Raw genomic sequence first — 9165 nt, 5'->3', positions numbered from 1 at the left:
GCCCCTCCCCGCCGGGTGCACCTGCGCGCAGTCCAGCGGCCTCCAGCCGCCAGTGCCCGACCCCGGGCCACCGAACTCGCCACCCCGCCCCACCGGCCAGCACGCCCGGCGGCGGAAGCGCCCCGACCCCCGGCAGACGCGGGAGAGCCGGCGGGGCAGAGAGCTCGCCATCACATGGAGGCCCGGGCCCGCCCCATTGGCTGCGGCCGAGCCAGTCGCGGCGCTCGCCGGCTGCGGTTGGTCCCGGAGCTGCAGCGCCTGCACGGGCCCGGAGTCCATGTTACGCTTTGTCTGATTCCCCCCGTTACAGAGTCATGTGCTGCTGCTCCCGTCGCCGCCGCTGCCGCCGCCCGTGGTGCCCCGGCTCCTCCGCCGCGCTTCGAGGTGGCAGCCGCGGGCGGGGCCGCGGGAGCAGGGTCCAGGGCGCCGCGCGCCTCCGCCGCCCCGGCGCGTCCGGGAGCAGCCGCCGCACAGCGCAGGTGATGCCACCGCCTCCCGCCTCCGCCTAAGCCGGGGCCAGGCGGCCAGGCTGCCCGGGCTGCCCCCCAAGGTTGGTGCGCGCCTCTCCGGGGCAGGGGCCGGGGGCTGTGCCGGTGGGAGCCGCGCCGGAGCCCACGCGCGCCACCCCGGCGCCGGCGACCTGCCCCGCGGCGCCGCGGCCCGAGCGGAAGGCTGCGGCTGGGACCTCGCTGCCGTGGGTGGGGGGGGGGGGCGGGGGCCGGGGCGCGCGGGAGGCGAGCAGGGCCGGGCCAGGCGCCCGCCTCGGCCCGCCGGGGCCCGAAGATCGTTCCGCTTTCGGCTATTGGAGCGGCGAGCGCCGCTGCCGCCGAGCGGGCCCCGCGAGAGGACGGTGCCTGCGACCGCCTCCCTCTGGCTCCCCCCACGCGTGCTCGCTTCCCTCGCCTCCCTCCGCCCCATCGGAAGGGCGGGGAGACCCGGTTACGGCTCCGCTGATTCTTCCCGGAGGTGGGTGTTTGGTGCCCGGCCTCGCTGGCCCGCTGCCCAGAAGGTGAGCCCTTCAACTTCTCTAGAAACGCCTCCCCTCCGCCTCCTTCCCGCGCCGGGTGGGCTGGGCGGGGAAGTGAGGGCCCGCCCCGCCCCCAGCGCGAGAAGGAGGGAGCCGGGGGCCCGCAGGTGCACCCAGGCCGCCGCGGGACATCTCCGGGTTTGGTACCGGTATAATCCGCTTCTAGCTTGTTTGGAAGCGTGGGCACTTGGGAGCCGGACTTCTGCTCGAATCCTGTCCGGGGGCTTGGAAAGGAGCGGGACTGGGGGTGGTTGCTCAGAGGATCATCACCTCTGGTTACTGGAGGGTTGATAGGTGCCTTCCTCTTTCTCTCCCCCTTTATTTGGGGTAGCCCTTACGGATAAAGAGATGAGTCTTTTTGGTTTCTTAAAAAGCCAGCCGCAATAAAGAAGAGCTGTCACAGGTCGAGGGGAGGAGAGGTAGGTCCCTGCTGGAGAGGGAGAGGTGGGGTATGCGGTCCCATTTGGATACGCAGTTGGGGGTGTATGTGGCAGAAGGTGGGGAGGTAGGGTTTCAGGAAAGAAAAAGTGCAAAGGTGAGAGTGTGGGAGCACTCAGGAGGTGCGCAGAACATGGGGAATAGGAATTGGGGAATCCTAGCCGACTGTGGGGCCCAGCTTGAGCCCCTTGGGTTCATATGGCTCCTTCTGTTTCTCAGATTTCCTCCTTTCCTTCTCCTTGACTTTGAAAAAATATTTCTTGTTGGAGAGGGAAAACTTTGAGGACATATTTTGAAACAGATTCAGGAGTAAAGAGAGAGCCGACTTCTGCAAACTTTATCAGCTTTGGTAAGAAAATGCTAGTCAGGCCGCGTTTATTGAGCACTTATTATGTGTTCTGTGCCAGAGGCTGGAAGAGTCTGAGCAGACAGGGAATTCCCGGCTGCAGTACTGGTGAGGGCTGTTTACCTCATAAACAACCAGAGGGCTCTCCCAAGTGCCAAGAATGACAGTGATTCAGACCTTCCCCGCCAGAGCTTCTGGGGCTGTGGGAAGAACCCTGCCCCATACCCAGTAAATGGGGTCTTAAGGCAGCTCTATAGCCCATTAATACTGACCTCTAGACACCTCCCATCAGCTGGGGCAGGGTGCAAGTTGTCTCTTTTCCTGCCTTCTACATCAACTGACTAAAACCCTGTTAAAATACAAGAACAAGATAGGAAAGATCCTGAGGTGAAAATTAGGTAAAATAAGGTCCTGGCAAAGTCTGGAGGTTAGTAAGGTAATCCATGAAATGATTAGGTAATCCATGGAGCTGGGGGGGAAAGCAATCCAAAGTCTTGAGTTGGCATGGTGTATGTATTTGAACATTTTATCTTAGATTTGTCTCTTTTTTATTGAGGGTGTGTGAGTGTGTACTTTGTTGATTAAAACCGAACACATTAGAAAGTGGAGAGGAAACTGTCCTTACATGACCCAGTCCCCTAGTCTCTCCGTGAGCGTGTGGAGTGGTGTATGATGCAACAGTTAAAGTATTGAGCCATATTTGTATCTTTTTCTTTCTGCCAAGGTTTACAGAATTTTAAAAACTTGATCAAAACTTGACCTTTTTTTTTCTTAATTTTTATATTGTACAGAGCTTTTTTGAATAATTTTTTTAAAGTTTGCTGTGTTTGTCATGTCCCAATAGCTACATTATTTTGGTAGCTGTATTTTGGAAATCAAACTTAGTTCAATCTCAGTGCTGTAGGTAAGTTGGCACTAAGTATGAAAAAGTCAAAGTTTTGTCAAAAGTGTGTGCTCATGATTATGTATGTTCTTGAAATGGCAATTGGTAAGGGATTTCAGGGATTTTTCATGTATCATTGGAGCTGATGTTGACATTCTGAGAAACACCAGCAAGTATTTATTGAGTACTAGCAGAAAGCAGAGAACCACAGTAGTGGGTGCTTGTAGGTGCCTTAACGAGGAAGGAGAGGGTTCTTGAACTAAGAGTGCAAGTAAAATGGTCCATGTGAGGACACCACCAGAAGCAGGAGATTGCATTTGTCTAGGAGGCCAAGGACTACTGAGATGGAAAGGGTGTTTGGAGCCAGCTGGGAGTGTTATGTGTGTTGGGGAAGAGGGAAGGAGCATGTATTAGGGGAAGCTTTGAGGTGTGTCATGGGTCAAAAATAGGTTGGCCTGGCTGGAGCAGAGAACATGACTGATGAAGGGAGGTTGAGGGGATCTAGTTAGTGGAAAACTTGAACCACAAGTCAGTGCTGTTAATCATTTGCCTCAAGAAGAGTAGTTCTCAACAAGCGGGGGACTTTGCCTCCCAGCAAACATTTGGGAATGTCTGGACACAGTTTTATTTTTGCTTGTCCTAGCTGGGAGGCAGGTGCTGCTTATGTCTGGTGAGTAGAGGCCACGGATCCTGCTAAACGTCCTGCAACGTGCAGGATATCCCTCACGACAAAGAATTATCCCATCCAAAATGTCGGTAGTGCCAAGGTTGAGAAACCCTGCCTAGACAGGGGAGGTAAAGGCTGCTGTGAAGTGAAGTGAACTCTTGGAATGAGCCTCGAAGGAAGTGGTTTTGACATGTGAGGAAGGACATGGAGGTTGGGAAGCCAGTCTAGGAGAGGTCTGCTATGCTCAGAGCTAAAGTGATTAGGATCTGGGCAAATTCTAATCAGAGAAGAAGGCACTTTTGAGAGATCGTGGCAGAAGAGCTAGCAGGGCAGTATAATCTTGGGTAAGTGGAGAGTCATAGAATTAGAATTGGTATTTTAGAGAAGTCTTGGTCTAACTTCTTTACTGTAGTAAATTCTTACACTTCTGAGGCAGCCTCTGTTTAAACATCCCCAGGAACAGGGACCTCTGTACTTATGAAGACATGTCATCATATCTTTGGACTGTGTGTATGATTATTATTTGAGCTGAAGACTGCCTCTCTGAAACTTTGCTCTGTTGATTCTGTTCCTCTGGTACTACCTACTTCCCCAGGACAGCCCTTTGAACACGCAGAGACAATGATGTCCCCCTCCTGGCCCTCTAGCCGATTAACTGTTCTCAAAGCATAATAGTCCCAGTTCTTTTCACAGTCCTGCATGGGACATGGTTTCTGTCTTCTCAGTTTGTCAGCATCTCTCCTGGAGAGTTATGATGACTGGAATTGAATATGGTAATTGAGACCTGATCTGGTCCACAAAGGGTACAGTAGCATACCTGGTTCCTGAGACTAAAGCACAAGCATCTGCTTACTGCAGCTTAAGCTTACAGAACTGCCCAGCACAGACTCCTGTATAGGATTCTGGACAGTCAAAACTCCCAGATATTTGTTGTATGAGCTGCTGCATCCTGTGTTCATTATGCAGAGTGCGTGTGTGTGTGTGTGTGTGTGTGTGTGTGTGTGTGTGTGAGTGAGAGATAGAAGTTGAGTGGATGTTTTTTGGTCTTTATACCTGTTCAGTTCTATCCTATTTATTTTGGTCCAGTCTTTAGGCCTTTTGAGACTTTAAAATCTTAATTCTGCCTTCTAATCACATGAGAGAGGAGTGGAGGGTGACTTTGTCAAAAGCTTTGTAGTCACTTATATTAATACTTCATGAAACCTAATACTTTGTTTGGCACTGCTGGTCCTATTTGAGAGCTGGGAGTGCTGGGTGATGGAGGTGAATTCCAAGGGTTGATTAGCCCCGAGTTTAGGGCCGTCTGAGAAATTGTGTTCATAGCCAAGCTACACTGAGTTTGGCTCTTGCTAATGTTTGCACCTGAGGTGCCCTTTCGAAATTATTTGAGTCTGTTGCAAGGTTCTGAAATCTGTACTCCATCCTCTGGGGTCTTTGTAATTCTGTTTAGACATCTGGAGGAGTATTGCTAATGTTCTGTGCAAATCCGAAGCTTGCCAAATCAGAGTTGCTTTTGAAATTCATGAAGAGGTAAACAGGGTAACAACTGGTATTGACAAAAACCATGGATGAAGTTGGTTCCCATTCAGGCTTTTTCCTCTCCCCCCTCCCCCCCCAACCCCACTAGTATGCCTGAAATACTTACTTAGTGACAGCTTTACATTTGGGGAAGGAGAGGGGTTTGGGGCTTAGAGACAGGCCTTTCTCCCAGAACTAAGCTTTAGCTTGTCGTGGGTGTAATATCGTACTCATCAGATCTCGCATGTCTTCACCGAGAAGACATTAGGAAATTACCATTCTCAGATGTCTTTTGAAGCAGACGGGTCAGAAATCCTAGGTAACTTAGTGCCAAGTTCTCCAAATGTTCTAGATCTATCCAGCAAACTAGATTTAAATAAATTACTTGGTTCAGGTGGTCGCCATCCAGCAGTGTAGAGAGTGCTAGAACAAAATTCCAGATCTCATAGCCAACGTGTGTAACCTCTTTGTTATGAGTGTCCATTGTGCCCCAGTCTGTTGTGGGTGTGTTACCTGTCCAGATGGTGCAGTCTGCTTGCTCTCAGTTCTGTGCTGGCCCACATGGGAAACCTGTCTGTATCCTCTGGAGATGAAGGATATTCCTATGAGAAGAAGGGATGTTTTGTGAATTTGTGAGATTTCTTGAGGGGGGAAATATTTGAAAACCCTTAGAGACTGCCCTTTTACATTTTCAAAGGCTGTGTGAAAGTTGAAGTCACCTTGGAATTAAAGATGCAGTGTATCATTTTTGAATAGAAGGAGAGGATTTTATAGATGGGAGTAATCAACACTTGAATTAGATAGATGAGGAAATTGAGGCCCAGGGAGGTGATATAATGACGGAGCAGGCATTAGACCACCTGCCTTAAAGACCACAAATTAAGGCTAAGTCTAAGGCTAAAGATTTCTCTGCTTGGAGGTGTGTAAACAGTGGGGTCCCTTAGGTCTTATTTACATAATTGATCCAGAAGAAGGAGTACACAGTGGAATTTCTAGGTTTACAGATGACAATAAGCTCTTCTGAATTGTGAAATAGCTAACCAATGGGGATTTACTCCAGGGAAACTGTACTAGGTTATGTTTGTCATCAGAAGATTTGCAGGTGAGTTTCTTTGTGGGCAAATATGAGGTCAGATATTAAGGGGGGAATTATGGAGCTGTCATAGGATGCTGTTTTGGTGGGAAAATCCCTGAAAGGGCTTCGAAAATACTTTCACAGTGTTGTCCCAACTTGTTGCAGATTAAAAAGGACAGGAAATGCTAAGCTTCATCAAAAAGATTTTGGCAACAAAACAGAAAACACAGCCTTAATTGAGTTTCTACTGTGCTTTGTTCAAAGCATGGGCACCTGACTTTAGGCAAGACACCAGAGCTGGAGTGACCCATGTAATGGTACCTATAAAGGGTAGACAGCCCTGCCAGAATGGAAGCTCCATGAGGACAGAGCCTTGCCCATCTGCTTTTCTGATATAAATATTAGACTTTCTAGTATCTGGAAGAAGACAGCTGAGAGGAGATGACTCTGAAGCCCATGAAACCACTAGGAGAGGAATGGAGGAAACCTGGATTGTTCCCCTAATCTCAGCAAACCTGCATGTGCTGTTTCAGTCGCCTGCTTCCTTGTCTGTCTGCTCCAGTACTGTCAGTGTGGTGAAGGCAGGGATGTATCTGTCTTGTGCTCCACTGATTTCCTAGTGCCCCACACATGGCAGGCCCTGCATTGGTATTTGACACCTGAAGGAATGTATGAAGAGGTTCATTCCTTAAATCTTCATAAGATATAAGTTCAGGATAAATGTAAAACAGTAGGGTACCAGTTTTTTTTAGTCCTTAGCTGGCTGGCATCAGAATCAGCCTGGGGAATGTTTTAAGGTTACTTGAGGCTAGATCTTTCCCCATACCTATTGAGTCAGAGTCTCTGGGAGTGGAGTTTCCATTTGAAAAGAGCCCTCTTCACCCCCAGGTGATTCTGGTGCGCAGCCAAGACTGAGACCCACCATCTTGCAGAGTTGTGTAGAAAGGCTGGGTATTGACTGGAGACACCTTCAGAAAAGTTCTGAAACATTTGTGGTTGACAGGCCCACAATTGGGAGTTAAGACAAACAAGGAGCTTTAAGGATACATCTCTGTCCTTGGAAGATGATGACAAAGACAGCACATGGTCCACTGTGTGGCTCTTGGTGCTTCCATGAGATACTATGTCCTGGATTGGATGGCATGAAGGGATCAACGTGCAGTCCATTCTTGAGCAGCGGTTTCCAGAGTGGATCCACAGTGACAGTTACACCAGCCTGTGGAAAAAGTGAGGATACAAACAATGCAGCAGGCTTCTCAGTTTTAATTTTAGTGCTAAGTTTATTCAATTGAAAGGATTTTTTAAAAATCTTGGGATATCTTACTTTGAGGGGTTAATTTTTGTTTTCCTCTTATAAAAGGATAGTGATTGCTTTTGGTATCATTTCTTGGTCACCTAAAACCTGGCAATTTTATGACAGTCTTCTTTTGAAATTTTACTAGTCTGTGATATCAAAAGTCTGGGAATTACCACTTCCCTGAGGTGTTCAAGATGTCCATATCCTCCTCTTGATACCTGCTAGTGGGGAAGATTTTAGATTTTATTATGAACATTTATTTTCCTAAAAAAACTTTTTACTTTCCTTCTCTGCTTGCTGATTATAGTTAGAAACTTTGCCAGAGAAGGCTTCACTTCCCCAGCAGCCCATAAATCCCATCACTAAATCTCAGCATCAATAGATCACCAACACTGCAGTGAATTCTACAAAGCAGGGAGAAGGAAGGAAGTGCAAGACAGCGTTCTCTCTGAAGGGTGTCAACCACCAGGAAACTGCTTCTGCAAAGCTCACTCAATGGAGACAGGACAGATTTCATGCCCATCACATTAGGCATGAAGTGCCATCAGTCAGATTCTCTTCACTGATTGTTCCCAATCCAGTTCTAAGAAATGTTTGAATTTTGAAACTCTTTGGAAAATGGTCCCTGTGATTCTCGCAGTGGCATCCTACTGAATAAGCTTTTAAAATCAGTTTATTATCAGATATAACTAGCTTTTTTTTTTTTAAACTTAACTGGTCAAGAAGTGATTGGGCAATTTATGGAATCCCCATAGCTAGCAATAATTATTTATTAGTCATTTACTGATTGTCCAAACCTGTGCCCTGAATTTATATGCATTCTCCTTTAATCTGCAAAACAATCCCGAGTGGAAGGTGGGCTTATTCCTACTTTAGAGATGAGGTAACTGAAGCTTGAGAGGTTATGTGATTTTCCAAAAAAAAAAAAAAAAAAAAAAAAGATAAGGAATTGGTGGAGGTAGAGTTTGAAACTAGTTTTCTTTATTTCAGAACTCATTCTCTTACATACTGTACTCCTCTCATTTCTCTTAGATTTCTTTGTATTCATTTTATAATACTATTTGTATTTCATTTCAAAAATGAGAATCCAATTTTGAGGTGTAAAGAGACCTTACAGCTTGTCTAGTTCATGCTCCTCATTTATGGACCAGATCTGAAGCGTGGGTACACGGCTGAAGAGAGTTGTAGGGACACCCAGCTCTGCAGGCTTCCAGGCCAGAGTTCTCATCAGTGCACAGTGGTTTTAGAAAATATCAACTTGTCAGTAAAAACACTTGACTGAAAGTTGATACTAGAAATGAGTCACTTGTTTTGGTGCTTTCTCTAGCCCTGTTCTCTTTTATCATCAGTATTGGTGATAGAGCGCCACTTGTAATAGCACACACTAAGCACCCTCCTCCTAATTAGATCTGACCCTACAACACTACTGTACAAAAATACATAAAGATGTAGTAGTATTTGTTAAGATGTTTGGTCCAAATGTTTGCTGAATAAATGCTGTCACAAATATATGCAATTAAAGACACATAATCATTATCCATATGATCTGAGTTAACAATGAATTGATAAATATCCATATATCTGTGTGATATATATGGACATCCATGTATCTGTGTGATATATAGTCTGTTTTATTTATAGACTTATGCTCAAATATAATCATTTTAGTGGAGTGAATTCACTGTTAGAGTTTCTACTTTAATGGTTTTATTGTTCATATTAACATTTAGCCAATAATAAAGTACAAATTGGGAAATGGTCTGCAGTGTTACACAGCTTGCACAAATAAATCCTCTTCCTACACACACACACACACACACACACACACAGCCGTTCTCTGTAACTTAGTTCGTTTCAAGTATTTCTCTATTGTGGGACATTTTCCTTTTTGCTTAGTCCTAGGTTCTTTTCCTT

At 47.0% G+C, this 9165-nt stretch overlaps 1 protein-coding gene across 5 annotated transcripts in view; it reads left to right on the top strand.

The window, feature by feature from the left end:
* The first annotated feature begins 274 nt into the window (after positions 1-274).
* The window catches only part of LRRC8D (leucine rich repeat containing 8 VRAC subunit D), a 104701-nt gene continuing 95810 nt past the window's right edge, over positions 275-9165 (top strand). For 3 of the 5 annotated variants that reach the window (XM_057713550.1, XM_057713535.1, XM_057713499.1), the window contains exon 1: positions 729-1009. The gene's annotated coding sequence lies outside the window, so the exon portion shown is untranslated. Of the gene's footprint in view, positions 551-728; positions 1010-9165 lie in introns of those variants that run through there. The other 2 variants (XM_057713519.1, XM_057713528.1) reach the window with 1 other exon arrangement.

The sequence above is a fragment of the Hippopotamus amphibius genome, chromosome 1 (genome assembly GCF_030028045.1).
Source record: "Hippopotamus amphibius kiboko isolate mHipAmp2 chromosome 1, mHipAmp2.hap2, whole genome shotgun sequence".
In the NCBI taxonomy this organism is placed as follows: domain Eukaryota; kingdom Metazoa; phylum Chordata; class Mammalia; order Artiodactyla; family Hippopotamidae; genus Hippopotamus; species Hippopotamus amphibius.
This window is presented reverse-complemented; position numbering and strand designations above follow the sequence as displayed.